General features: G+C 43.9%; 1 pseudogene; it reads left to right on the top strand.

The window, feature by feature from the left end:
* Positions 1-5,796: 5,796 nt before the first annotated feature.
* LOC136637083 (5S ribosomal RNA) lies at positions 5,797-5,912 on the top strand (annotated as a pseudogene).
* The last annotated feature ends 5,362 nt before the right edge of the window (positions 5,913-11,274 follow it).

Here is an 11,274-nt window from a genome sequence, read left to right as displayed (position 1 = left end):
ATCATTGGACAAAGGATGGGTATTCTCATATTTTCATTGGCTGAGGGGCAGCAGGAGGAGGCTCCCAAAGGGGTTCTTGCCTTACAATTGACTAGGAAGGGAAGAAAGGTAGGGAAGGCAGTTCATAGCGATCACACTTTCCACCATGGCTGGTGGGGAGCTGGAATCCTCATTGAATGACCAGCAAAAGTGGGACTATTTCTGAGTAGGGCTGGCAAGGCATCCTGGTAGCCTCCCAGCTGCTGTGCATGACCCTCCTCCCTCTGTCCCGGCTCTCTTGCACTCTCTCCCACCCGTCCTGACATTGGGGTGTGTTCAAAGAAAACTCCAACACACACACACACACACACAGAGCCCAGCAGCAGCCCCATTTTTCTGCAGTGGATTTTTTTTAAAGGGGGGCTACTTCTCTTGAGTCATTAGAATCACCAGTGGCATCGCTAAGGGAGTGCGGGCCGCACCGAGTGACACGCCGGGGGTGACACGCCCTGGGGGGGTGACATGCTAAAATCACAGCTTTAGGAGCTACCACATCATGCCATATACTGTGGGATGTGGAATTCCCAGGGGAATGCAATGCAAAAAAACAGAATTGAGATAGCTCCTTTCCTTCAAAAGTTATGGCCAAAAAACCAGAAGGAAAAAATGCATGGATCCCTATGGAAAGTGAAAGTGAGCCATATAGCGTGTTTACCCGTGAGTAGATGAACGTGCCTTAGTCCATAGGAAAGGGCAGGCTGAGAGGAATCCAACAACACCAGAATGGTCCTGATCCAATGAATGCAGCCCCAAAAAAACAGCAGAGAAGGAGGTTCCTCCCTTCCAGCTGCGAGTGCTTGCAGCCCTATGGAAAGCCCTATGAAGCAGCCTTATGGTCGTGTTTACTCGTGAGTAGGCAGATGAGCCTTGCTTGGTGGTCAGGCCAGACAAAGGGGAATGTGAGGCCACAAGAAGGGTCCCGACCTGATGGAGCTGGAGTGCAACAAATGCTCCAGAAGGCAGCCTCCCCCCCCCCCCCACTAAGAAGGACAAAAAAAGAGGCTTGAACTGGTAAGGGGAAGTTTTCTATTTTGCACTTGCAAAGCCAGGTGGGTCTTTATCTTGATATACCTGAAATAGAAGAACTTTAAACTGGGCACTGGGGAGGGCTGGAAATCTCACTGATTCTTTTTTTTTTTTTTGGGGGGGGGGGAGGTGTTATTGCAGGCAGACTATAGAGTAAGTCCCATTGACCACTATGGGACTTACTTCTGAGTAGACATTCAAGGGCCCAATTCAAGGTGCTGGTATTGACCTTTAAAGCCCTATACTGCTCTGGACCAGGGTATCTTAGAGATCGCCTGCTCACGTACAATCCGGCTCGTCCTCTTAGGTCATCAGAGAAGGCCTTTTTACAAGTGCCGCCGCCTAGGGAGGTACGTGGGGCAGCTGCAAGAAATAGGGCCTTCTCAGTAGTGGCACCAACGCTATGGAACTCCCTTCCCCTTGACTTAAGAATGGCTCCCTCTCTTGAGACCTTTCGGCGAGGCCTGAAGACCCTTCTGTTTAAACAGGCCTTCTGAGTTCTCGGCCTTTTAACATCTTTTTAATATCTTTTAATATTTTTTACAGGCCTGATTCTTTTATGACTTGCTGCTGCTCTATGCTCTTTTTACCTATTTTTTTACTCTGACTGCTGTTTTTTATGATGTGTTAATATGTTTTTATTTGTTTTTAAATTATGTTTTTAATATGTTGTAAGCCGCCTTGAGTCCCTTCGGGGAGAAAGGCGGGGTAAAAATAAAGTTATTATTATTTTTATTATTAGACATGCATAGGATTGGGCTCACAGGCTGCAATCCTACCCACACTTTCCTGAGAGTAAGCCCCATTGATCACAATAGGACTTACTTCAGAGTAGATTCACTTGGTGAAACAGGACTGGCTCCCCCTTATTTAATTATTTCTTTTATTTTAGTTTAATTATTTATAATTATTTATTTTAATTTGCTTGATGATGTCACTTCTAGCTATGACATCACTTCCAATGGGTCCTGGACAGATTGTCATTCTAAAAAGTGGATCCCAGCACTAAAAGTTTGAGAACTGCTGCAATAAGGTGCTAGTAAGTTGACACGGGTGTGTGTGTGTGTGTGTGAGAGAGAGAGAGAGAGACTACAAGTTTTCGAAATCACTAAAATCAGAATTTGGAGGAATAAGACCATCATGTTATATATCAATAAATGCGTAATTTCATGCAGAATGCAGTGAAACAAACCACATTGAAATATCTGTGTTCTAACAAAAGGTACAGCCAAAAAACCAGTAGGGGCAGGGTGATGGTACGTCACCACGCCCACCACCTACGGCGTTGCCCCACCCACTACATGGGGTGATGCGCAGGCCTCTCACATTGGGTGACGCGAATCCTAGTGACGCCACTCAGAGTCACTAAAGGGTGACTCAGTGACTTGAAAATTGCCTCTGTTAGGACTCTTTTTTGAGTCAAGTCGAGTCAAGATTTGAGTCAAGCTGCACTGGATTTTCCCATCCCTTATATATAGTGCATGGTGAGGCAACAAAGCCATGGTACAGGGGCCTAGTATTTTGACCTGCTGCAATTTGTATCCCAATCATGGCCCTCTGTCATCTGGTTAAGAAACCTGAACCAGATAACAAAAGATGTTTTCTTTTTAAACTAGAAATTATTTGCTGGGGTCGGGCATGACCAAGATCAAAAATACACACAAAAAAACCCACTATAGTTCCCCTACTTCCTATCTTGGATTTGTCGGTTTTTGCTTCCCCTGAGAACAGGGGAAGAAAACATAGGTCTGTGGGGGATATCTTGAGTGTTTAGGCACACATTTATTCTGGACCTTAGAAACAGATACTCTTCACAAACTGTGCCAATCCAGGTCACAGAACAGTACAGCATCAAGGAAAGATTTGTTTATTCCGCACCCCAAATTAAATATTCATTAGCTAACTTCTACATAGAGAATGGAATAAATCAGAATAAGGGTGTGACTTTTTTCAGAAACACAATTTCATCTTTTCCAGATGAGGGTAATGAAAAACTGTCTGAAACTCCTTTCCGTTTGATTACACTCAAGGATGCTGTCGTTTGATTTATAAGCTCTTTGTTTTTATTTGTAGGAGTCATACAACCTTTTCCTGAATGTCAAGATACTATCATAGGTATCTGCATGTGAGAAAGAGTGAGGGATAAATACATTATTCAGCGTGCATAGCTGTGCCAGTGACACATGTGCTGCATCCTGCAGTTGGGTGTCATTCACAGAGGCCTCCTCAAAGTAAGGGAATATTTGTTCCCTTACCTCAGAGCTGCATTGCTGCTGGAAAGTACTGACATAAGGGGTTAGGATTGTGCCCACAGTATGGTAAAGTATGAAACCATTTTATACAACATGTAGTATAATCATCTGCATCACATAGGTATTTTATACAATAATTTAGAATAAGATCTTTTAAAGTCAAGATCTTACTACAAGAATGCATACCACAGTATAATCTATTATTTTGCCGAAGAGGCAAAAAAGAGATTTTGCCGAAGAGGCATGTAGAGATGCAGTAGGCAGATTTTCATCAGGTGTATCTCTAGCAAATGATTGGGGAATCTTCACCTGTTGAATATCTGGATGCATTCCTCTGGATTCCAATATTGAACTGAAAGACCATTGCAAAGTGTGTGGATGCATGGAGCCTAATTTGTAAAACCAGCATAATATACAATACTGAATAAAGTCATTTTTGTATGTGATGACAATTGATGATGAAATGGCAGATCTATAGATTGCATATAACGTGTAATTTTTAACTGAGATATTATTTATTTAAGGCTAAGGTTATACGTACAGTCTGTAGTGTGTTGAGCACTTGAAAATACAATCATGTAGAAACAGCTTTGTCTGTGTGCAGCAGCTGCGACTACATTCTAACCACATTATTACAACTCTACTTCTAAAGAGGTGGTATAGTTAAAATAGCTGTTAACATATGGGGTTATTCCATATACAGTATAAATGTAAACATACATTAGAATTAGTTGTGTGTGTGTCCTGTCCCCCCCCCCCCGGTTTTCCACAAAATCTCTCACTATGGAATGGTGATTTCAGCTTTGCTCAGATTTTTTTTTCCCCTCAATATATTCTATCTGCAATGCTTGCATTGTTAAAGGGTTCTTTTAAACGGTAATATGTGAGAGTGGATATGAGCATGAAAAGAAAATGCCTTACCTTTAAAATAGAGCAATTTGATTGTGTGCTAGTGTTGCTTGCCAGCAATGAACTAAAGAGGTTAATGGAACACAGATCTGGCAAACAGCCAGGCTTCCTCCCATTCAGGAGCATTTGGGTGATTTTTATGGCTGCTTGGTTGTTGGTAAATACAAGTTGTAATATTTTACACAACACTTTAAAAGAAACCACTCAACTCCCTTTGTCATTTAGAGAAAATATCATTTAATGATGATGAATAAAGAATGAATAATCAGGTCTTAAATCTAATTTCTCATGCACTTTGCAGTGCTCTTTGCACTTGGGTAAAGTGACTAAAACTGCTGCCATTTTTTTTTTCCTTTAGTCATATCACAGGACTGTGCGGTGAAGTTGATGCCAAAGTGTGATTGCTACTTGTCCATCCATCCTGTGCCCAAGTGATTCCCATCAGCAGAACTTGACAGGCCAAGAGGCAGAACCAAGGCAGTGGTTCCTAACCTTTTTTGGGTCATGGGGCCCTTTGAGAAGCCAATGAAAGTTATGCATATAGATACATACATTCAAATTGTTTTTGAAGCCCATCCATGGGGGTACAGCTATTGCATGCGCGTTCAAGCCCCTTGATACCAAACAATGCACATTATAACACATTATAACAATGCTCATCAATGCAGGCTGTGACTCAAAGCCATCACTGGAGGCAGTGGCACTAATGGCAGTGATATTAGAGCATCACAATGTTGTGATGTCACTTCTTGGTTCCACATCCAGGAGGGCGGAACTAACTACAGCAGCAATCCTATGAACTGGCCGCCCCCTCCCTCCTTTTTCTTTTAGAGTCTCAACAGGGGCAGAAGCTGGACTGCAGGGCCACCAAAACACGAAGAGGAGGCAGTGGTGGCCCCACAATCCAGTGCCCTTCAAGTGAGCTGAGGGCACATGCCTTACTTGCATGTCTCTAGATATGCCACTGCCCCAACTTATACATAAAATTCAGCCCGCTTTGAGGCTTTGATTGAGGCTACAATCCTATACATACTTACTTGGAAGTAAGTCCTGTAGAAGTAAAACACTGTGTGTTTTACTCAGACCTAGGAGAGGGGGGTAAAGGGGGTAATTTGTACCTGGGCCCAGTGTCAGAAAGGGGGCCCAGGAGCCAAAGCAGGGGGCCCAGAAAGTTCCTGGGATCTTACATTTTCCTATCTCACACGAATTCACTGTCTGCGCATGATGCTGGGGGCACAACAGGGGGCATGCACTGGCAACTGCTGCCTCAAGCCATACACACCAGGCCCAGGAAAGCATCCATGACCCTCCTTAACCCAGTGTCCTATCTGGGAGAAACTGGCCTGCTACAGTTGCTCTTTGACTTGTGGATCCAATAACCACGAAGGAGTGTATAGGAGTTCAGGGACACCACTGCTGGGCTACAGCTGCTGCATAAGTTCATTTTGGTGCACACAACACACTGTCCATTCTAGTATGAGCCCAAACACAAAGATGCAAATTTTCTGCAATGATTTTCTATATTTCAAAGATTTTAAAGAGAGTGTGTTTGGTTTACCATATTACTATATTGAGCAGCCAAACCCTGCACATGCCCGATCTCATCTGATCTCGGAAGCTAAGCAGGGTCAGGCCTGGTTAGTACTTGGATGGGAGACCACCTGGGAATACCAGGTGCTGTAGGTTTGTACCATAGTCTTTCGAGACTGAAGGTTGCCAACCAATGCTGCATGGTGGGGTAGACCTGGGCTCCACATCAAGAAGCCTGGTATACCTGGGCTCCAAAGACAATTCTGGCTGTCAGCACCCTCCACGTGCCCTATTTTGCTCTCCATTCTGCTTGACCCCATTGCTGTCCCTCTCCCTTTGGGAAGGGACCCCAAAAGAAACTGTATCTCCTGATAAAATTCCTCTCGGAGGCCCTGGTTTTACTGGAGTAAGTAAAACACTGTGTTTTACTTCTGTGTAGACATGCAAAGGATTATGGTGTCAGCCAGCTATAGAAAAGTTACTCCTTCCATTGTTAAAAAGAATGGAACTTACATAGAGAGGTGTTTGTTTCCAGTGAGTAAGATAGGATTACAGTCTAAATCTTACTGAACACAATGGGCTTATGTCTGATTAAAATAAATAACACCGTTTTTTCAAACACCTCTAATAGGGCAATCCTTTTCAAGTTTACTCGGAAATCAATACTATTGTGTTCAGTGTGACTTACTCCCAGATATGTGTGCACAGGGAAGGAAGTCGCACAGCCTGGGTATGCAAGTACAAAAGGCCGTCTGCTGGGAAGCCACCACTTCCACTTCAGGGTGTGACAAGATCTGCAGCGTCTGTGTGAATAGACATTCTGTTACAGAGTTAGGTGGTTCTTCAGACACCATGGACCCAAGCAATTTAGGGCTTTAAAGATCATAACCATAGAATTGGGCCCAGAAAGAGAGAATCAGAGAATAACACTTGTGATGTGCTCTAAAAAACCAAGTTTTGTATTTTGTCCATTGTAAACTGGGTATAGTAAGGAAGGTCTGAATACCAGCAGGCTACCTATTTAATCTGAAACTGTTGTAGCATTTTTGATCTTTCTTTTTCCCCTTATTCTCCCTCTCCCTTGTGTCTCCTCCTTCCCTCTCCCTTTCTAACAGGGCCCTCTAGGGATAAACTTGCATGAAACAATGTGGGGAAGTACAGCAGGTATAAGACTACAACACTGAGTTCTCACTCAGTTCCAACCCTAACCATAGCCTGGCTGCAACATACTCCATCAGCAGGGCTAGCCTTAAGAAGGACTGTGGGGCTCAATTGGAAACATTTTTTGCAGTACCCCAGGTTCACAGCCAAGCTGGTAGAACCTAAGAGAAATAAATACAATTTGTTATAGACTTTATGGTATGATAGAGAGGAATGCAATCACAGTGTTCTTAAAAAGTGCATGTAAATTAATGAACCAAATGAATCTAAGCACATTTTAATATAAAATTGCATACAAGACAAAAATACGTAGATTAACCTAGTGTGGGAGGCCTGGGGCCCAACTGGGAGGAATAATAGATTAACCTTAGGCGTGGGGCCCAATTGGGAGGAATTGCCCAAGTGGCTTAAAGCTGGCCCTGTTCATCAGCCACAACTTTCAGACATTGTTCAAAGGCAGCTCCATATAGAATATATTGTAGTATCACAGCCTCCCACAGCTGCCTCCCACAGCCTGCTTTTTATCTTTATTTTAAAGAGAAAGAAGCCGGTATTTCTGCCTGTCAGGTACATTAATATATAGACAATACTAAAGATACTGAATATTAACTCACTGCAGATGAAATGGAGGGGAGGGGGGCGTTGAATTGCCAGAGCACTGTTTACTACTTTTTTGGAGGGGGGAATAAGTCAAATGCGTATTCCACTGCTACAGAAGCAAAGTGCATAGATTTGCAGAACTAAATACATTTTAAATGTTCTCAGAATAATGGGATACAGCCACAGAGGAGGAAGCAGAGGCTTTCACTGCAGGCCTTTCACTAGTTTAATATAACCACTGACAGTGGTTGTCTGAATTTGGGTTTCCAGGCAGGAAAGAGAGAAAGCCAAGCAGACAGGTTAGGTATCAAAATAGGTAGTTGCAAAGATACCTGACATCTTGAATTTGCTACAAGCGTCTTCACGTCTCTTTGTTCATCCTTAGACTTTTTGAGTTAATACTTCCTGTAGGGACATGCAACAGTATCATTGCAATAGGTGAATTTTTACTCAAGACAAGATGATGCTCTGCTATGCTTCAAAGCTCCATCCTCTTAAAACTGAGAACCCTTGTGGATTGACCATATTCCAGTTCAAGCATATCTTATGCAAGGATTACTTTCTGAGGTTGGTGTGTAAAGTCAAAATCACATGTAGTCGAAACCACAAATATGCACTGTCTCTTTAAGAACAAAAATCACAGTACAACAGACACATGGAACCTTCACCTAGGGTAAAGGGAGTAGTTTGCACCCCAACCCAGGTTCTGAAAGGGGGCCTAGGAGCCAGAAGAGGGGGCCCAGAAATTTCCTGGGATCTCACCTTTTCCAATCTCACCCAGACTCGCTGCCTACATGTGATACTGGGGGCATTACTGTGGGCACATGGCAGCAACTACTGCCACAAGCAAGCCATACACACCTGACCCAGGAATGCATGCATTCCTTAACAGTGTCACATCTGGGAGGAAACTGACTTGCTACAGTCGCTCTTTGGTTTGTGACTTGCTTCCCATGAAGGAGTGTAGAAGAGCACCCACAGCTGAGGGACTACAGGTGTTGCAGAAGCTGGTTTTGGTGTACACAGGACAGTTTCCATTCTAGTGTGAGCCTAAACACAATGATACTAATCTCCTGCAATGATTTTCTATATTTGGAAGAGTTTAGAGAGTGTGGTTGGTTTTCCGTATTACTGTATCTAGCTGCCAATGCCAGGCAGGGTGGTAGACCTGAACTTTGCATTGGGAAGATTGATAGACCTGGGCTCCAAAGACTATTCCAGCTGTTGCCACTTTCCCCCTGTCTCTTTTGCCCCCATTCTGTCCACCACCACCCCCGCCACTGCCACCCACCCACCCCTGCTCTGTTTCACCCCTCCCTCTATGGGAAGGGATCCAGAAAAAACTTTGTACTCCCTGATAAAATTCCTTTCAGATGCCCTGCATGGGACTGAGGAAACAGCAGCTTCGTTCTCTCATTTCAGGCTCACTCTGAGATATAAACAGAGTAAGTTGAATGGTACTCTTTAACTGTGGTTGTTCTCTAGTTTTTTGGGGGGAGAGGGGGATTGAATTCGTGCAAGTCAATCATGTGTAAGAGGTGGACTGACTATTAGTTTCTTATGATCAGGCTTGCATTCCATGCGGATTTCCTCCAAATGGGGGTGGTTGCTTTTTAAATAATAGCAGAGACTGCAATAAAAAGTGGAGGAAGGTGTTGTATGGTCAATACTTTATTTCAAGGCATGGAGGAGGCAACACATTTAAGCAGAAGTACTTGATACTAGGTATCTGCCTGGAGAGCAAAGGGCCAGACCAGTAACATGGCTATTTACAGTACTGATGACAAGAGGCTACAGATTCACAGACCAGGAAGGCCACATTTTTGATGAAGCCCTACTTGTAGTGATGAAGCCGTACACCCTTCCTTGATTAATCCATGGAGTCAAATGTTCCAACTTTGAACAGGGATGTCACTCCGTATATATAAATGGAGCTTTCATGCTTCCAAAATTCATACGAATCCTGGTTAACCTCTTAGGCTAGTTAGCTGTAGTTGCCACCCTTGGGATGCTGTTGTTTGTCTGATTCTGCTGCTGGGCACTGGATTATTGCTTTCTCTTGGAATCAGTCCCTGTCTACCTGTTGTTGGTTAAAAGATCTTCAGGGTATGCATCAAAAGGGTATGGATGATCAAAACTGACTATTGATAGCAACTAAACTGGCTAGAAAAAGGCAAGTGTGGAGGGTTTATGTAAGAGAAAAACAAGAAAGGAGAAATTTGGAGTGCAGGAGGAATAAAAATGACTTCATTGATCACATGTAACCCACTGAAAAACCTGCAGAAATAAAATAGAAGAGGTAGAGAGGCTTCATCCTGTTTCCATTCACAGGATAGCATCTTCCAGTGTTCTTAAAAGCACTTTGTCCTGAACTTCTAATTATTCAGTCCTACTCCCCCTCTTCTGTGGAATCAGGCTTGATCTGCTAAAGTACACTTTATTTACTGAATTATTTCATAGAATGTTCCAAACACTGTCCTTAATGCCATTCTAACCCTACATTTTATATCCAATTAGCTGTAGGATTCAGCTTGTGAAAACTTGCAAACACAGAGAAGGGACCAAAACCTACCACTAATTGGATACATCACTGATGATTAGGTCTTTTCTTTGTTTCTGCATGACACCTCTAATGGTTCTTGTATTTGGCTTACTCTGTGCTATTTTCATTTTTGAAAATTGACTGAAGGGCATTTCTCAGGTGTCATGTATGCCAGTTCAACAGACCAGCAATCCTGATGCTGACTGTACCTGCAAGTCCACATGACCAGGGTACTGGACTATCAAAGGGCATACTAGAGGTTCCTCTCCAGCCAGACTCCAGTTTTTCAAAATCTGGTTTTGTATTACAATGCTAACTTAGAAGGAGGGAGAAAGTTACCAAAAGAAAGAGATGACAATGTGGTTTGTGGCATTTGATGTTTTGGACTGTGTCATCCATACTGATCCTGCTAGTATTAGTATTGGCAACCTTCAGTCTCGAAAGACTATGGTATCGCACTCTGAAAGGTGGTTCTGGCACAGCGTCTAGTGTGGCTGAAAAGGCCAATCCGGGAGTGACAATCCCTTCCATACCGGGAGCAAGTGCAGTCTGTCCCTGGTCTGTCTCCCTGGCTATGGGCCTTCCTTCTTTGCCTCTTAGCCTCAGACTGTTGGCAAAGTGTCTCTTCAAACTGGGAAAGGCCATGCTGCACAGCCTGCCTCCAAGCAGGCCGCTCAGAGGCCAGGGTTTCCCACTTGTTGAGGTCCATTCCTAAGGCCTTCAGATCCCTCTTGCAGATGTCCTTGTATCACAGCTGTGGTCTACCTGTAGGGCGCTTTCCTTGCTGACATTCAGACTATTGGATCACTAAAGTCCTGTGTGCTTGTGGGTCTTAGGTGTACTAGTGAAGGGAAAGCTCTCTCTACAATCACAACAATTTCCAGCAGCTGTAGACATTGTGGGGAAGGGGGCACCCATCCAGAGGTGGACCTCCCCAGCCCTATGCCTGGGGCAAAGGTCCACGATGGCACCCCCCTGCAGGTTGTCACTGCCCCCTGTGTGAAAATCCACCCCCCCTATTCTGTCAAGTCTATGTTCTGGGTAAGACAGAAACACAGCCAACTAGGTGGCTCAGGAACAGGTGCAGATTGCTGGAGTCAGCAGGATCAGCAAACACCTGTGACTGCCTCACCCTGGGTGTGGCTTAGCCTACACTGATTGGCCACGCCAACTACTTAATGTTTGGTTTGTTGAGCTTCCAGTGCAGCAGTAGGA

Source organism: Tiliqua scincoides, chromosome 1, assembly GCF_035046505.1.
Source record: "Tiliqua scincoides isolate rTilSci1 chromosome 1, rTilSci1.hap2, whole genome shotgun sequence".
Taxonomy (NCBI): Eukaryota; Metazoa; Chordata; class Lepidosauria; order Squamata; family Scincidae; genus Tiliqua; species Tiliqua scincoides.
This window is presented reverse-complemented; position numbering and strand designations above follow the sequence as displayed.